The sequence below is a fragment of the Arvicanthis niloticus genome, chromosome 6 (genome assembly GCF_011762505.2).
Source record: "Arvicanthis niloticus isolate mArvNil1 chromosome 6, mArvNil1.pat.X, whole genome shotgun sequence".
NCBI lineage: Eukaryota > Metazoa > Chordata > Mammalia > Rodentia > Muridae > Arvicanthis > Arvicanthis niloticus.
In genome coordinates this window covers 76,515,181-76,530,954 of record NC_047663.1, presented here as the reverse complement: position 1 = coordinate 76,530,954, position 15,774 = coordinate 76,515,181, and the positions used below count along the sequence as shown (strand labels likewise).

Sequence of the window (15,774 nt, the reverse complement as noted above, 5' to 3'; positions counted from 1 at the left end):
AGCAAAAAGAAGAAGGGGGATGGGATAGGGTTTTTCTAGGGAGGGGAAATGGAGAAAGGGAATGGCATCTGAAATGTAAATAAAATATTCAATAAAAAATTTTAAAAAAGATTGTCTTAGTTACACTGAATAGCATGGCCAGTAGAAAGCCCAATACTACAGAATTGAAGCTGGGCAGAAAGAAGCCACCACCTGGTCATTGAGCAGAGAGGAGGACATGAACTAGACAAGTGACCATGGTATAGAAGAAAGGACAAAGTATAGAGAAATTAAACTCACAGATATCTAAAAATGGGGTGTGTGTGTGTGTGTGTGTGTATGAGTGTAGGACATGAGGTCAGTGGAATACTTGTCATTTCTGGGCTTAGTGTTAATTGAGGTATACAGTATAACAGGGTTAATATCCCAGATAGGAGATGGTATGGCTTAGAGCATGCTGAGGTTTAGACTATTGTGTGAAACCAAGTGGAGATGACCAGTAAGTTGTCAGGTCCATCCATTGCATGCACTAAAGACAAGATGACATCAACACCAGATATCTGGGAGTCTGCCTAAAGGAAATGGAGTGTGGATTAAGTGTCAGAGAGTGAGAAAGAAGCCAATAATACAAGATTAGGAATAAAAGTACATACAGCCCAGCTGGAAATAGGAGACCATTCATGGAGACAGAAGAAGAGTGTTCAGTGAGCAGGAAAAAAAAAAGTATGGAATTGTTTTTTGAGGACACTGAAGATTTCAAGGAAGAAAGAAGTACTACTGAGATTAAAAATGAAAGAAAGTCAAGGGAATTGGATTGTCAGATATAATGTGCTAAAATACAGTTAAATTTGAATTTCAGATAAAATCAAATTATCTATATCATCTATCATCTATTTATCATCTATCATTTATATATCTACTGTCTGTCCATAATTTGTCTATCATTATTTATCTATTTATCATCTATCTAAGCATCATTTACCTATCATCTATCATTATATATCTATTGTCTATTCATCATCTGTCTATCATTGTCTACCTATTATCTATTTATCATCTATCTATCTATCTATCTATCTATCTATCTATCTATCTATCTATCCCCATCTTCCTAAACATTAAATATAATTGGAATTTTATATTTTATCTGCCAAATTTGCAAGTTGCCCAGACACTTACCAGAAATCTTTGACTTTGGAGAGTCTTAGGGGTTCTGTGCCAGAGCAAAAATATGGAAAGAACCTGGAGATCTGTGAGTAGATGCAGGCACATATATGGAAGAAGTGGTATGTGTGAGGGAACTAATGTAGTAGAATATTTTGGTGTCAGAGGAAAGTGAGAAATTAGTAATAGGAGAAGAGAAGACCAAAGTAAACATTAGCATTTTATTTTAGAAAAAAGGAGAGATAAATAAAGAAAGCAAGAAAATATATCCATTTGTTGGTATGGAACTCTGAAGGAAGCTTAGGAGAAGATATGATGTGTCTATCTGGGCTAGACATTAAGGCAATCTCCTTAGGGAGTTGTGAAGCTGAGAGAAAATGAGGTGCTGGTACCAGACAATGTGAAAGGTAGAAAGGAAGCTTACAGGGTTTGTGTAGAATGGTCTCTCTTGCTTTCAGGTCCAGGGAAGGGCATCAGTTGCTGAAAGCTGAGCATCAGTGGATATTGGAACATTGAGGTTGAAGGAAACGGTAGAAAGGACACTTCTTGGGTACTATAGAGGAGAAAGCTTTAAGACACAAGTTTGAAAAAGTAATCTCAGATGACAGAGGCTAAGACAGACATCTATGAACAGGTAGTAATGCATGGTGGGAAAAAGACCATCACATCATCATATTTCAAGGTAGACAGGCCTGTGTATAGAACTTGTCTATGTTCATAATGCATTACTACCACCATACATACATACAACACGTATCACATAACTTTCTCATACAATACAGTGTTGGTTGGTTGCAGGTAGCTATAGCTGTCCTTCAGGAAGTAGCTACAGCTCAGTCTAATGCTTATTGCAGTATCAGATGAGTGGAACTGAGGTTTGAGGTCATGCCTTCCCATGGTAGAGGATGTTGATATGAGAATCCAACATGCACCACAGAATTATGCTTTGCTTTGCCTTCCCTTTTCTTCCCTTTCTTTTCCTTCCTTCCTTCCTTCCTTCCTTCCTTCCTTCCTTCCTTCCTTCCTTCCTTCCTTCCTTCTTTTGTGTTTTGTTTGTTTTGCTTTTGTTTTTATAATACAGGATTTCTCTGTGTAGCCCTGGCTGTTGTGGAACTCACTGTGTAGATCAACCTGGCCTCAAAGTCCCTCTGTCTCCCAAGTGCTGAAATTAAGGCACATACCATGACTGCCCGGCTCAGAATTATGTTTTAAGTTTAGATGTATCCCCTGCTATGTGTACTTGTGTTCAAATGGCCAAACTCAACATCTATATGGAGAAAAGATATACTCCAGAATAGGGAGATGAAACTAAATATTAACAAATAGTCACATATTAACAAATAATCATGAAAAAAATGGTGAAACTTTGGGCAAGGTAGTTTAGGTTTACATTTATATTCATGTGTGTATATATGCTGACAAAGTTTATGTATAATGGGCTCTCTTGCCTGACAATACAGGGAGGGTCATCAATTGATGAGAACTGGGTAGTGTGGGACATTGAAGTTTATGTATGGCCTAAAAATATGGGGGAATCTATGGAAGTGGAGGAAGTCTAAAGGGAGGAGAGGGAATAAGAAAGAAGTGGGAGAAGAGAGACAAAATATCCAGCTTTTTCTCATAAGTGAATCTAGATTTATATACATTTAAATATATATGTATATATATACTGCACACACACACACACATATGGAGAGAGAGAGACTGGAGATCAAATATGAGCACAATGATGACACACATGCACGAAGATGTCATAATGAAACTCATTATTTTTGTGCTAACTTAAAAATCAATTTAAAATATCAGACAGAATATCCAAGAAATCAATAATTCATTGGTTTTAAATTGCATGCCATTCTGGGGAGCTTTGCAGAATCCTGTTTTTTCCTGCTCCAACTGCTTAGGGCAGGAATCAGCCCTCTCTCCAGCACGCCCATGCCCTGCTCGTACTGACCCACGAGTCACTTAGTAGTCCTCTCTTTCCTCAGCTCAGTATCTGAGGGACTTTGTGCTTGCACACAAGTAACCCTTATTGTACTTAATAATGGCCTCACAGTACAAGGACAGAGATGATGGGAATTCAGATACTCCAAGAAAAATGTCATAAAGTGACACGAGTACCATCTGCCATCACAAGAGAAAAGAGGGTGAGTGGAACATGATAAAATATTTTCAGGTGGAGAGATCACAGTCACTTTTATTTTACAGTAACACTTTGTTACTGTAATGGTTGTATTGTGTCATGGTCAATAACAACCTCTTGCTGTGCCCAGTTTGTAAATTAAATTTATGTTACGGATACATATGTATAGGGGAAACAAGGTATCTAAAAGTACTATCTGTGAATCCAGACTTGGATATCTTGGGATTACTTTCTCTTCCACATTGTAGGTCTACCTAATGACATGCTGGATTCTTTTTGCCTTCAAAATCCCATTTCTAAAAGTCTTACTCGAAAGAATCAAATAGTCTCTTACCCCAAAGGACCCTCTGACTTTAGAGGAAATGACAAGTTCAGCAGCAGCTTCATTTAGCTTGCATTTCTTTGACCCAGCCAAGTACCTGGGGCATAGAGAAGACTGGCTTCAATCAACCTAAGGAATCCATAGAAACCAAATTGTCTCGGCATTTCGCCTCGCCCATTAGCGGTACCATTTAAGTGTGTAGAAAGAGCGATGTTTTGCAGGGAAGGGTCAAGCCTTTCTCACATCACCTGGAGGAGTTTAGCCACCTTGAATAATGAGCTATGTTAGTTCAATGTGACCTCTGACAATGGGGAAGCAGAAAGCTGAAGAGGAGGTGGCAGAAATACCTCCAGTCTTCCCAGGTGTCACTGCTGTCTTATAAATGTGTGAAAACCTGCCTGGGAACAATGTCTGGCAGATTCCCAGAAACTGCTTGCCATATGCTACTGATTTTTTTTTTTCACAAAATGCAAGATGATGGAGGCATGCTGAATAATGTTCAAGCGACCAATTATATTAATTAGGGTTGTGAGTGGCTGGGAGAGACAGACATCAACACCTAAGGGCTTACATAAGACAGATTGTATGTGTGCAGATAAACAGCCTTCTGCGATATCAGAGTGGTAGGTGTTTCTGATGTGGATCCATCCAGTAGGTTAGTGTAGGAGGATTTACTAAGTGGTATGATTATGTTTATTTTTCTTTTGGTGTGTGTGTGGTTTCCATGTGTGTGCATGCACATGGAGGCCTGAAGTTGATGGTCACCTGTCTTCCTGGATCACTCTTCCCTTTATCTTCTCAAAGAAAGGCACCTCACTGGACCTGAGGCTTTCTAGTTCTGGCTATTTTTCTGGCTAGCTTTCTTGCCTCCTGGATCCCCTGCCTCTGCCATTTGAGTACTGGGATTGCAGGTGACTGCCATGCCTGACTGAATTTTACATGAATGCTGGTGATCTGAACTCTAGTTCTGCTCCTTGCATGGCAAGTATTTTATCCACTGAGCCAACTTTATTTATTTGTCTGTCTGTCTATCTATCTATGCACCTATCTATGTATCTATCATATCATATCTATCTATCTATCTATCTATCTATCTATCTATCTATCTATCTACTTACCTACCTCTGTCATCTATTTACATATGTATATATGTATGTATCTATCTATTTATCTATCATCTATCTAATCTAATTCTGTCATCTATCTTGTCTGTCTGTCTGTCTGTCTGTCTATCAATCATCTATCTAATCTGTGTGTGTGTGTGTGAGTATGCAAGTGCACATGTGTGCCTGTGCATGCAGAGGCCAGAGAACAACCTCAGGTCCTGTTCCTCAGATGATCTCCACCCTGTTTTTTGATGCAGGGTCTCTCCCTGCTTTGAACTGTTCCACGTAGGTTAAGCTGGCTGACTGGTAAATCCCGGGGCCTCGCCTTGCTGGTGCATATCCTCCTCCCTGGCTCTTTTTACATGGTTTCTTAGGATCAAGCTCAGATCCTTATGGTGCAGGTAACCACTTTCCAACTGAACTACTTATTTCCCCAGCCCTCCTACATATTATGCTGAGATTTAAACAAACCCAAAGACTCTGAAGGTGTATTTCAGTTTTAACTGTAGCTTAAAGAGGGTTTACAGGTGTCGAATGCAAACATCGAGCAATAGAACTAAACAGAGCTAACTGATAGGTTATTCTAGAGGTTTGGATATGCTTGGCCCAGGGAATGGGGCTATTAGGAGGTGTGGCCTTGTTGGAGTAAGTATGGCCTTGTTGGAGGAAGTGTGTCACTGTGGGGAAGGCCTTGAAACCCTCTTCCTAGCTGCCTGAAAACAGTCTGCTCCTGGCTTCCTTTTGATGAAGATATAGAACTCTCAACTATGTTTGCCTGGACACTGCCATGCTCCTGCCCTGATGATAATGGGCTGGACCTCTGAACCTGTAAGCCAGCCCCAATTAAATGTTGACCTTTATAAGAGTTTCCTTGGCCACGGTGTCTCTTCACAGTAATGGAAACCCTAACTAAGACAGTTATCTAAATATGTACCACATCCTAATCTGATGAACAAAGTACAAGACCCAACCTAGGTTTATAAGTAAAGAGACTTGGATACAGAAAGCTTATTACATGGAGAGAAAAAAAATACTCATGAAAAACTATAACTTATCCATCTTTGTCTAAATTTCTGTTTTGAGAATAACGGTTGTCACCTCTCCATTGTCCATTCAGTCTCCATGTAGCAAAATGATCTCTGATGAACACTGCTCTGATAGCATTTGTACACTTAAAACTCCCCAATGCTTCAGCTGCATTCAGAGTGAAACTCAAGCCCTGGTCAACTTTCCAAACCTTGGGTCCATCTTTCCTCTCCATCCCTACCCTGGACCAGTATCCTATCAGATCCACTTTAGCTAAAATGGCCTCTCTTCTGCTTACACTGAGTAGCTTTTGCCATGTAGCTTTTCTAGTGCCAGCTCCTTCCCTGGGCCAGTCATCCCTCAAAGGAAAGACTGGACTCTTTTCAGGTAACCCTCACCTTCTCAGAACGCTTCTCCTTTAGCTTCATCATCCCATGTCCTGGTTCATTATCCCAGGTTTCAAAGTCAAGACTGACATCTGAGTATGTCTCTGCTATGGTTTTGTTATCCCGGAAAGAGTCTAAGCACTGAGGGTTGAGCCTAGCTCATGTGCACACTCAGTTAGCTTTGTGTTAAATCACTAATTATACAACCAATTGCTGTGGCTCCCTGATCACTCATAAAAGAAGGATATTACCATGGATCCAGAATCAAGAAATTCTTCTGTAAGGAGAGCAATGGGCTGGTGCAGAGAAAAGAGAAAGATTTGGGTTGTGGCTTTCCAGTTGAAATCATGGAAGGGTTGGAGTAAGAAAGTGGGGCTCAGTGGGATGATTGTTCTCTCTTTGTGTGTGTGCATATTTGTGTGTGTGCGTGGGTGTGTGTGCACATGAATGTGTGTGTGTGTGTGTGTGTGTGTGTGTGTGTATAGAGGCCAGAGGTTGATGTCAGGTATGCTTTTCAAACATAGTCCATCTTATTTTTTTCCAGCTAGGGTCTCTTACCACATCTGGACTTTCCTTATTTGGGTAGACTCTCTGTCCAGCAAGCCCCAGGGATACTCCCGTCTCTGCTGCCCCAGGAGCTTCTTTACACAGTTTCTGGACCAATTGGCCTCAGGTATTCATGCTTGCATAGTAAACATTACACTGAGTTGTCTCACTAGCCCCCAGTTCTTCTTCTTAACCATTAGCAAATAGCTTCTATTTCTGAGTCCCATCCAATCACAGACAGACCAGGTTTTCATAAGGAACTACGACCAAGGTCATAGGCCAAAATATTCTAGTAATGCCTTCATCAAAAGAAAACATATGACTTGCTTGTAGACCAAAAATGTTTCCAAGATGGAGGGGATAGAACCAATGAACAGTTCTTCAGTTTGTCCTGTGCTGAGGAGAAATACCAGGCCCTTCCAAGACACCCTGTGAGAACTGCGCTGGTCATAGAGAAGAAGACTGCTTAACATTGAGGCCAGAAGCCTGGGGTGAGATGCGGAGCCAAACAACTCTGGGATAAAGGCTGGATTCCTAAGACCTTTGGAAAGCAACTCTTTGCCCCATTTATTTACAATGAATACATATGAAGTAACCGAGAATTGGTCGTTTCTAAGGAGTCAAACTAATATGCCAACACTATTGTGGGTGTAGATCTGAGTTTCATGGTGCCATTTAAGGTTTAAGGTTCTTGTGTCTCGGGACAAGGAATTGGACCAGGGACACATGGTTAGAAATAGAAATAGCTTATTAAGGAGTGGGTTAGGCGTCAGGGAAAGTCTTGCACTGTGAAAGATCTCTGTGTGAGACCCTGAGTCTCAGAATCCTTTAAAAGTCATTTACACAACTCCACATGTGTATAGCATTGTGCTCTTTTTTTTTAAGATGCTCTATTTGTTACTTGTATATAGCCCAGGTAGGAAGGGCTTCTAGTCTTTCTCTGCTAACTAGCTTTTTTTTTCTTTCAAATGTTAATCTTGATGTGGCTTTCTCCTGTCCCAACTCTCCTGTCACAGTACATATATCATCTCCCAGAATATATCTTTTTTTTTTCTTGGAAGCAAAGCCAAGAAAGGCTTGTGGTCCAAAATCAACAAATAGAGGACACCACTGGAGACCCAGTAGACATCTAGAGAAAGGCCATGTCGGGTGAGTCTGATCCTTGGAGAAATGGTGTAAGGCAATCAATCAAACTTGGTGGAGACTGAGAACCAGGGTGAGCAGTCAGCATTCTGAGGGAGAAACCAGCTTTGCTCTTCTTGCTGGTGACCTTGGAGATAAGAGAAAGAGTGAAGCCTGGGCTTACATTTCTCATGATAAGGCCCTGCCCAGTTTCTCTCATAGTTTCCTAGGTCAAAAGATGAGTGAATGAGATGCTCACCGGTGATGGAAATCCTGAGCTCTTAAGGCCAGGAGGCTTTTCTTCCCTGTTCTCACCTGGCATATGGAATATAAATGGGAAGGAATTTCAACTTTCTTAAGATGCTAACCCCATTCTTTCTTGACAAATTGTATATAGAAGCCCAGGCATTCAACCTATGATACCATTTGTTTCTTCTTTAGATTCAAAAGTTTGATATGTACCCATTACGGAAACATCATGTTGAGGCTTTTGAGGTGTGCCACTGTGTCGGTGCTTTGTTGAGACTTCTGTTGTGTAGCTACCCAGTCCTTCTTCCTTATTTTCTACTTCATCCCCTGCTCAGGTGGCTCCATGTGAGCTGTCTCTTCGTACCTCAGTCCAAAGTTGGAGTTGGAGTTGGAGATGGCCGCCAGGCCTTGAAGCTGAAAGGCTATTGGACTGGAGCTGCTGAAGGCCATTACAGCACATCATGGAAGTGGCAGCAGCAGCAGCAGCAGCAGCAGCAGCAGCAGCAGCAGCAGCAGCAGCAGCAGCACTATGATGTCATCCACAGCATCTTGCTTAGGTAACCTTTTACTTAGGTAAAACCAAATCCTTGACTTTGACATAGAAAAGAATTTCAGGGTACGACAGGTTAAAGCAGAGCTGGAGTTTATTTTTTAAAAAACAAACAAACAGAAAGAAGGGGGCTGTACAGCTAGCTTAGCTAACAAAGTGTCTGCTGTGTAGGTATGAGAACCTTAGTTCAGAAGCCCTGCACATGTGCATAAGCCAGCTTTAAGTATGCGTGTCTATAGTCCCAGTGTTTGCAGGGGCAATATGTGTAGAGACAGGTGGGTCCCTGCAGGTCATTGGTCAGCCATTCTAGGCAAATTGACAAACTCCAGGTTCAGTAAGAGACCCCCATCTCAAAAATAAGGTAGAGAATAATGGAGAAAGGCACTTGGTATTGACTTTTGTGCCTTTTTTTTTTTTTTGTGCCTTTTGTGGGTTTATGCACCCTTGACCCCATGCATACATGTATGGTAATACATAGAAAGAAAGAGAGAGGAAGAGGGAATTAGAGGCAGGAGGAAGGAAGGAAGGAAGGAAGGAAGGAAGGAAGGAAGGAAGGAAGGAAGGGAGGGAGGGAGGGAGGGAGGGAGGAAGGAAGGAAGGAAGGAAAGAAGGAAGAAATGATAAAAAGGAGGGCAAGAGACAGCCAGGGAAATAATGAAAGCACACTGAGGGTGTGGCTGCGGGCTTAAGAGAAGAGGCATGCTCGATTGTCTTAGATTTAACCACATGTAGTGTTCTGGTGGCTCTCAAAGTACAGCTCAAAGAGTTTCTAAGAAATTTTCCCCTTCTTCTTCTTCTTCTTTTTTTTTTTTTTTAATAAATGAGATTATAAAGTGGCTCCCAGGGCACCTTAGATGGGATTATACTTTGATAATCTAAAACCAGGAGCACCTATGGGTAAATTAAGACATGAGTGCTTTTACTATGTGAGAGGGCCAGAAAACAGATGAGAGGAAAGAAGGACCCTAAGCAAATGTGTTGAGATTCTCGATTCTCAGCTGGAGAGAGGATTCAACTAGACTCCGAGGTGAGGGGATCCTTTTTCTTCTCATGTTCACAACATTTCCTGTCTTTTCCTTCTGTCCTAGAAGTGGTCAACCATTATCCTTTTATGTAAGCAAGATCCCTTTGTCATTTGAAGTCAGTTTGGTTTGGATTTTTGTCTCCTACAATGAAAGTGAATCAATCCAGTCTTAAGGAAATGTGACTCGGATAAGCAGTTGGGAGTAATACTAGTTTTAATGGACTTTGTCATGTAAAATCAGGCAAGATAGCAGGAGGCTTTTTTTTTTTTTTTTTTTTTTTTTTTTTTTTTTTTTTTTGGATTTACAGGCACACATGAAATTGTTGGGCAAGTTAGTTTAGGTGTTTGACTAAAAGGATTGAAAAAATATAAATTATAAAAATAGTATATAATACATGTGGAGGTATGTCTTGTATTGGAAAATTTAAAGTGGTTTATATGTATTTTCAAGCAATATTTGAGGTGTATTTTTAGGACCTCTGAGATCCTTTAGATCCCCTTGGTTCTCAGGATGCGGTTGAAAACTATTAATAGAGGAAAATGGGAAGCATTCTAGAACATTCTAGTGCTTTGGCACTTGTCTTTCGCTGCCACAAAATATAGCTTCTACAGTGGTACTGCCTACTATTACCAGGACTCAACCAGAATCCTCAAATGAAATCTATCAGACAAGTCTTCTCCCCTGAAAAAGTGTAAAGAAGGCATGAACAGAAGAAAGAGGTTGAATCTTTCTCTTTTCCTCCCTAACACTAGTGTTCTCAAGAGGTCTGACTATTTGTTTGTTTGTTTGACCAAATATAGCTGCTGAGAGGTATCTACAAGAACAGAACCAAAAACACTAAAATTTCTTTATTGTATAAACATAACTTTTTTCCTTTTAAAGGTAGAAAGTTATTAACAAACCATTCTTACAAACTATTAAAAACAAAGACATTTTCTTCTTGAGTCAAATGAGAGGGCTGCTTACAGAAGCTAGAAGAACTAAGCATAAAATCAGAGTAATACCTGATGCTGCACTAGAGAATGAGTTCACTGAAGGCAAGAGCAATGCTGGGCATTCTGGAAACTTCCTAATATAGTTCCCCTCAAACAGAGGAGGATTTCTTTTATAAAACTATTTGCATGCCTGAAATAAAAAGTAGGAATCCAAGAGTTTAGTCTTATTTGGGTGACATTTAGATAGTTTCCATTCAAAAGGTGAGAGGTCTAAAATGTCCAGGAATATTTGCATCTCTAGATAAGTGTATTAAAGAAAGATGGAGGTGTTTGGCTCTCTCTTTCTACAGGGACCCCAAGATGTTAGAGATGGAAGGGATTTTCAATCTAGTCCAGCTTCCTCAAGATGAAATGTCTGATCTCCCTGCTAGAAGCTCTTCAGTACAGTGATGGTATGAACTTCTCTGCCGAAGTGAAATCTACTGTGAAGTCACAGGCTCGTCTTGTCTGAAAGGGTTGGTTGTTTCCACCACTGGAGACACTTGAGTTGGGTAAATCCACTGGCCATCAGGAGTAAGAGGTACAAGTGGTTAGGTCTACTGTGAACGGGTCCAGATTTGTAGGGGATTTTGAACGATGGAAATGGTGGTAGCATCATTTTTGAGTTTACGCTAGTAGCCACATAAAAATAGAATAATAGGCTGACAGGCTAGCTCTATTTTCCTGCCAAGGCTGGAAGGAGAGAATGGGCTCCTCCATGTGTGAGCCATACTGTGTGTGCATATGTCCAAACACAGAAAATAAATCAGCAAACATTAAAAAGGCAGACTGAAAAATCCAAGTCATGTGGCAAGGTATTCCCAAGAATATCACAATACAAGTGGTAGGAAAAGAAGAGCAAGCTCTCCAGGTCTCGTACGGCATGTCTGTGTCTGATGATGGAAAGTAAGTGAAGGGGTTTGTGTAGATCTGAGAGCCCAGACCCACTGTGGACACTGACAATCATGAGTCCACACGAGAGGGAGGATGATTCTGTGCAAGTCAGCAGCTAGGGTGTATGGGGGCATCTAGGAAGATTGTGGAAGAGTTGGAACATCGGGCTCCTTTAAATTCCCAAGACTGATTACCTGAGATCACCCCCACCCCTAGGAAAGGGTTCCACATGAAGGAGAAATTGCTTGTTATAGAATAAAAATAGAACAGGATATTGACATCAGAGCTGAGTAAAAGCTGCCCATCCAGCCAAACGTTGAAGGGTGGTAGACAGATGACTGAGGGAATATCTCAGAAGCCAAGCCAGGTAGAGAGCAAGAAAGGTTCAAGGCAGGAGGTGGGGGTGTTTAAGTATGATGCCTGTAGCTCTCAGAAATGAGAATAAACTCTAGATTCTGGGGATAGCATTGGGTACTGAAATGAAAAGAAAATCCAAACAAGTTATTTATATTTAAGTCAAAGTTACATTGTTGTTGTTATTTGAGGCATCCCACTGTGGGCTTTCAGATGGCCTGGGAATTCTGTTCGTTGAGCTGGCAGTGACTACTACTATGGTGTATGTAGCAGCTTGAGAATATTTCCCTATATCTGTGTTTTGTTTTACCATAGATAAGTAATAAGAGTAGATGGTAAGCAAACCTTGGCTGTCAGCTAACACTAAATGCTCATTCCTCAATGTAATTCAGCTAACATCTATAGATAATGCAGCTCACTCAATTTCTGAGTTCTTCATTTCAGTGGCTAGATGCCCTAAATATAGACTCAAGGGCTTGCTTCCTTTGCTCACTGTATGACGGGGTGAATAACTGATTTTACTTGAATCTGTTTGCTCATCTGTTAAATGGAGCAATAATATATCTCAAGGCTGTTGACGTGAACTCTGTATGATAAACTTGTGCTACAGTTTCAACCTCATAGTGTGAGCTTAATAAATGGAAACTATTATTACCCACCCCTGCAGAGTTATTATTTTTCTTTTATTGAAGATAGTTTTTTCTCATACAATATATCCTTATTATACTTTCCTCACCCTCTACTCTTCCCAGTTCCTTCCCACCTTCCCTCTCCTTCAGATTTATTCCCTTTCTGTCTCTCATTAGAAAGAGATAAAAAGCAAATATGACAAATAATGTAAGATGAGAGGAAAACAATTGTTTTAATGTTGGACATGGCAACCCAACAGGAGGAAAAGAATCAAAACTCAGAGACACAAGTGTTCTCACAGTCAAGAGAACATCCTAAGCTAATAGCTATAATATTCATGAAGAGGACCTGGTGTAGACCCTTGCAGGCCCTGTGCTTGCTGCTGTGCTCTCCTTTGTGGTCTCTTATGTACCTTGCTTAGTCGTTTCAGAAGGCCTTGTTCTTCTGGTGTTCTCTATTCCCTCTGGATCTTCCAGTCTTTCTGTCTCCAATTCTGTGGAATGCCCTGAGCTCATAGGGGAAGGATTTAGTGAAGACATCCCATTTAGATCTATGTGTCCCAAGGAATCTCTCTCCAAGTAATGTCTAGCAGAGAGTCTCTGCTTCTGTTCCTGTCTGTTGCAGGAGGAAGCTTCTTTGATGATGACTGAATAAAGACACTGATCTATGAGTACTTCAGAATATCAGTAGGAGTCATTTGATTGATACTGTTTGTTTGTTTGTTTGATTTAGACAAGTAGTGTTTGGTTTTACCATAATATCAAGTCTTTAGGATATCAAGTCTCCAGTTCTTTGTTACACAAGCAATAACAAGTATAAGTTTCTTCTTGTGGAGTGAGCCTTAGGTTAAATCAGAGATTGGTCAGCTACTCCCATAAGTTCTGTGATAGACAGCATTGCTCTAGCATACTATGTAGGCAGGACGGATTATAAATCAAACATTTGTAGCAGACCTGAACTGTTTGTTTAAGATGCTATTTTTTTCCAAGTGTGTATTTATGGCTTCTTTATAAAAAAAATCAGGGGTCCACATGTGTTTGGATTTATGTTTGAATCTTTAATTTGATTCTATTGATTTACATGTCTGTTTTTCTGCTAATACAATGTGGTTTTTATTACTATAACTCTGTAGAACAACTTAAATTAGGGATGGTAATGCCTCCAGAAATTTTGTTTGTTTGTTTTGTTTGTTTGTTTTTGTTTGTTTTTATTTTTGTTTTTTGTTTTTTGAGACAGGGTTTCTCTGTGTAACTTTGGCTGTCCTGGGACTCACTCTGTAGACCAGGCTGGCCTCAAACTCAGAAATCCACAGAAATTCTTTTATTGTTCAGAATTTTTTAAGCTATCCTGGATTATTTTTGTTTTTCCTATGAAGTTGAGAATTGTCTGTTCAAAGTCTGTGAATAATTGAGTTGGAATTTTGAAAGGGATTGCATTGAATCTGTAGATTGCTTTTGGTAGAATGGCCATTTTTACTACATTAAATCTACTGATCCATGAGCATGGAAAAATCTTTCTATCTTTTAATAGCTTCAATTTTTTTCTTCAGTGACTTGAAAGTTTTTTTCTTTTAACTCTTTCACTTGTTTAATTAGAGTAATTGGGGTAACAAAATATCTTGTTACCCCAAGATATTTTGTATTATTTGAGACTATTGTGAAAGGTGTTGTTTCCGTGTTTCTTTCTCCATCTGTTTGTTATTTGTGTATAGGAAGGCTACTGGTTTTTTTGAGTTAATCTTGTTTCCAGCCACTTTGCTAAAAGGCTTTATCAGCTGTAGAGTTCCCTTGTAGAGTTCTTGGGGTTGCTTATGTATACTATCATACTATTTGCAAATAATGATATTTTGGCTTCTTCTTTTCCAATTTTTATCTCTTTAATCTCTTTCAGTTGTCATATTACTCTACCTGAAACTCCAAGTACTATATTGAACAGGTAGGAAGAGAGTGGATATCCTTGTCTTACTCTTGATTTTACTGGAATTGCTTTGAGGTTCTTTTCATTCAATTTGATGTTGGCTATAGGCTTGCTGTAAATTGCCTTTATTACGTTAAGGTATATCCCTTGTATCCCTAATCTCTTCAGAACATTTACCATAAAGCTGTGCTGGGGTTTGTCAAAGGCCCTTTCTGCATCGAATGAGATGCAGATGACTATGTGGTTTTTTTCTTTTAGTTTGTGTGGTAGATTACATAGAGTGATTTTATTATTGAATCATTCCTGCATCTCTGGGATGAAGCCTATTTGGTCATAATAGATGATCTTTTTGATGGGTTCTTGGATTCAGTTTGCAAGTATTTTATTGAGTTTTAAAATCCATGTTCATAAGGGAAATTGGTTGTAAGTCTCTTTCTTTGTTCAGTCTTTATGTGGTTTATGTATTAGGGTAACTGGGGCCTCATAAAATGAATTGGACAATGTTCTTTCTGTTTTTATTTTGTGGAATAATTTGAAGAGTATTAACTTTTTTTGAAATTCTGGTAGAATTCTATGCTGAAATCATCCCGCCCTGACCTAACCCGCTCACCTCTGCTTTTTTGGTTTTAATGTTTTTGGTTTTTTTTTTTTTTTTTTTCTGTTTTAATGACTGCTTCTATTTCACTAGGGATTTTATGTCTATTTAAATTGTTTATCTGATCTTGATTTAACTTTGATAAGTTGTACCTATTTATTTCCTCATTGTCCCTTGCTTTGCTCACCCTTTCTTTTCTGAATTTGTTATTAGAATATTCTCCATCTGCCTTTTAGTTAATTTGGATAAGGGTTTGTCTATCCTATTGATTTCCTCACAGTGCCAACTCTTTGTTTCATTGATTATTTATATTGTTCTCTTTGTTTCTATTTCATTGATATCATCCCTTGGGTGTGAGAGCTTTTAGGCATGCTGTTAAGTTGTTAACATGAGATCACTCCATTTTCTTTTTATGGTGGCACTTGGTGTTATGAACTTTCCTCTTAATATTGCTTTCAATTCGTCCCATAGTTTATTAATTTTCATTGAATTCTAAAAAGTCTTTAATTTTTTAAAAATTATGTCTTGAACCATTTATTTTCAGTAGACAATTGTTCAGTTTCCATAAGTTTTTAAAATTTCTGTGGTTATTGATATCCAGCTTTAATCCATGGTGGGCTGTTAAGATGCAGGGAGTTCTCTCAATTTTTTTTTTGTATCTGTTGAGACTTTTTTGTGTCCAAGTATGTGGTAAATTCTGGAGAAAGTTCTATGAGGTGAATTGTGGAGTGTATCTTGTGTGTGTGTGTGTGTGTGTGTGTGTGTTTGGGATAAATGTTTTATAAATATCTG

General features: G+C 39.4%; 1 long non-coding RNA gene across 2 annotated transcripts in view; it reads left to right on the top strand.

Annotated features, from left to right (window-relative positions):
• Nucleotides 1-12,499, top strand: part of LOC143442828 (uncharacterized) — an 87,791-nt gene extending 75,292 nt beyond the window's left edge. For both annotated transcript variants that reach the window (XR_013111343.1, XR_013111344.1), the window contains 4 exons: nucleotides 6,671-6,799; nucleotides 7,734-7,821; nucleotides 8,379-8,600; nucleotides 10,904-12,499. This is a non-coding gene — a long non-coding RNA (uncharacterized LOC143442828). The remainder of the gene's footprint in view (nucleotides 1-6,670; nucleotides 6,800-7,733; nucleotides 7,822-8,378; nucleotides 8,601-10,903) is intronic.
• Nucleotides 12,500-15,774: the final 3,275 nt, after the last annotated feature.